The sequence below is a fragment of the Coenobita brevimanus genome, chromosome 97, assembly GCF_032717465.1.
Source record: "Coenobita brevimanus isolate Jiangsu-jjx chromosome 97, ASM3271746v2, whole genome shotgun sequence".
Lineage (NCBI taxonomy): Eukaryota > Metazoa > Arthropoda > Malacostraca > Decapoda > Coenobitidae > Coenobita > Coenobita brevimanus.
Genome location: NC_137050.1, coordinates 5,403,671 through 5,406,993, shown reverse-complemented (window position 1 = coordinate 5,406,993; position 3,323 = coordinate 5,403,671).

The window sequence follows — 3,323 nt, the reverse complement described above, 5'->3', positions numbered from 1 at the left end:
AGCTGGACTGATAATTGCAGTGTTTGAAGTGTGTGTTGCTTTAAAAAAATCACGAATAAATAAATGAAAGGATGAAATTAACAAAGGTGATCCAAGTTAATCTAAAACAGCTATTATGATCCAAAGCCTGAAAAACGATATGGAACTTAATACTGACTGACGAATGTGAAAGGACTCCCGCAAGAGAATGATTGCTCGAAACTGGAATAGGATCTAGAGTGACTGTAAGGCACGTGGATGAAGACAGATATGACAGAAGGCACTTAATCAATGAGTGAGACAGAGGATACAATGTGAGAGGTTAAAGGATACGCCGTGTTGAGAAAGTGGTGAGCAAGAGTGACACGGAGCTAGTGAGGCCAAAGGGACACACAAATCGTAAACCAAGAGTGACGGAATTAATGAAGCGTGAATGTGGTAAAATATAATATCTCAAAAAATCTGAAAGTTGACAAGTAAAAGGTTCATGATAATTTAAATCTTAATAATCAGGAAAACTGAATACTCAAGGCCCTTAATTTGTAATGTTCGATAATATAAAGGAATGAAAATACTGACCAAACTATATAAAAAAGAGGAATAATGAAAGCCCCTTAAAGTAACACGACATAGACTAACCTCTCTCCGGTGAAATCAGATACACAGGGATTGAATATCACGGAAGATGAGACGAAAATGAACGTTTTTTGGAGAAACACATAATAACATTTTCGGGCTTGAAAAAAATAAAAAAGGTAAACCAAGCATAAATCCAAACAACGGTGATTAATGCAAAAATGGTGAAGATCCCTTAAAATGTTACTTTCCTAAAAATTAAAACGGAAAAAAAAAAAAGAGGATGCGAAATACAATCCCCTGAAGCAAATCTCGGTAACAGAACACAATCGTGCAAACATCAAACATATATATATATTAAATATTAACTGATATAGCGTTTTATTTTGGCGCGAAAACAAAGTACGAAGAAAAAAAAAAGAGAGAGAGAGAGACGAACGCTTGAACTTGAGTTAAGGCGGAAGAGGAAGCGGGATAGAAAACCTGCCGTGAAAGAACGTCCTCTCAGAAAAAGACCGCCTAAATTATCCACTCCCTGAGGAATACAAACATATAATTTTCTCATTTAGTGATCTAATTAAGAACGAAATTAAAGGCACTGTGAAGCAGGAAGATGATGCGAGATGGAAAACTCGTAAAAGAACACTGAAGAAGATTAATAAAACAGAAGATAAACAAATAACACTGATAAGTTTCATCCACATAGAATGAAGATAGCTTTAATGTCAGTGTTGAGAAGGAAACGGATACGAGAGTGGCCCTTAGCCTATGACGTAATATATATGTAAAAAAGGCTGGCTGATACGGAATTAATCTCCTGAATTATATGATCATCCCGTGAGTCATGCACTGAAATTTGATAGTTGACAAAAAACGAGACGGGACAAAGACAGCAGAGGGTGCGAGAGCGACGTGTAGATTGTGATTTATGCAAAAATAAATAAATATGTAGCCTTTAATTAATAACACAATTCAGTGAGGTCTGCGTTCGAATTTAAGGGAAAAAAAAAAAACATGAAAGGGGCTGCAAGAGATCCCCGAGACGCAACATTATAAAGCAAACTGAATTATGCAAAGATAAAACTAAAGCCTTGAAAAAGTACAAGAAAATACAATTCCCTACTCTAGTTGCATGGACACAATTGCAAGACTGGATAAATCGAAAGTTGCGAGATGAGATCCCAGTGACGCAATATCAGAAAGAGAACTGTGAATAACGTAGATCATAAAATTTTCCGTGTTTTAGTTTGAGAGCAGACAACTACGTGACGAATCAGAGACCGGAAGAGAATATGAGTGGAGATCCCCGTGATGCTGTGACTGATAAAGAAAGTAAACAAATCCCCTGAAAAAAAAAAAAAAAAAAAAAAAAAGTTTGTTCCGCGTTTAAAATCGAGTTGAGACAAAAAGCGAGACGGGACAGAGACGGGAAGAGGATGCGAGAGGAGAATCCCATGACGCAACACAACGGCGGCAGAACCTCCATCCCTTGGCCCGGGTAAACAAAAGGCTCGCGAGCCGACGTACCCTGGCGCCGAACATTACCTGGCGGGGTGTTGTTGCGGGTGAGGTGTTTGCTGTTGTTTGCTGGTTCTTTGGAAGGTGAGACGAGGAGGGGGTGAAGAGGCTAATCTGGCGGCGCAATGAGAGGCGTGCGTGAAGAGGATGATGAACGTGGCGTCTGTGTTTGGATGTCAAGCTGAAACCCACTGTGAAACTGAAACAAAAAGCAAATGCCTGTAAATCATAAGGAAATCAATTTCTGTAAGAAAAAAAAATTAAAAAGTGGAATTATAATCTAGCTACCCCCACTGGAGACAGAATCTCTCATATATATATCATTTTTGGTTAAAAGGGGTACATCACTGAGACTTACAAACAAGGAAGTATATATAAGACTCGAAACAGTGCCATGAAATTCCAGCCTGAACTAATAAACTAAGGAATTAGTTGCACACAGTGTAGAAAAAAAAATACTGCTACTATTAACTACGAACTCAAAACACTGATCAACATGCTGGTCACTGAACAATTTATTCATTGCGAATGGAGGTATGAGGGGCGAAATTTTGAAGCAATGAGATACTTAAGAAGAGTCAGAGAAGGCAGGAGGGAGACAGAAGAAGCAAATGACATAAGTGAGAGAAGAGGTGGAAGAAGCGAAAGAAGTGAAAGAAGGGAGGGAAGGAGTGATAGAAGAGGAGGGAGGAAGGAGATAAGAGGAGGAAGGGGTGAGAGAAGAGGAGGAGGAAGGATGGGGGCGGAGGAAGAGGGCAGCGAAGTGAGGATGTCCGCGAGCGAGTTCCCCAGGGGCCCCCACTTCCTGCTGCGCTTGGCAATGGTGGTGGCCATGGTGGTAGTGTTGGTAGCGCCCCAGCCAGCCACCGCAGTACTACCACCACGACTACCACACTCACTACTACCACAACGACCACACTCACTACCACACCGACTACCACTGCTACTGAAGACACCATACAAGGTGACTATGCACTTTAATTTATCCAGTTTACCACAAGGACGTATTCTAATGAGATCATATTGTATTTGTTCTTTTTTTTTTTACACTTTCTTCTTCTTCCTTGTCTTTCTTTTATCAACACATTTTACAGTTATGACATTACTTTCCTCCACCAATCCACTTTAAACTTGGTATGGTACAGACCTGCCTCAGACACCTTCATTATTATTATTATTTATTATTATTATTATTATTATTATTATTATTTAGACATTTGAGAGGGTTTCCTGAGGTCAAAAATAAAACC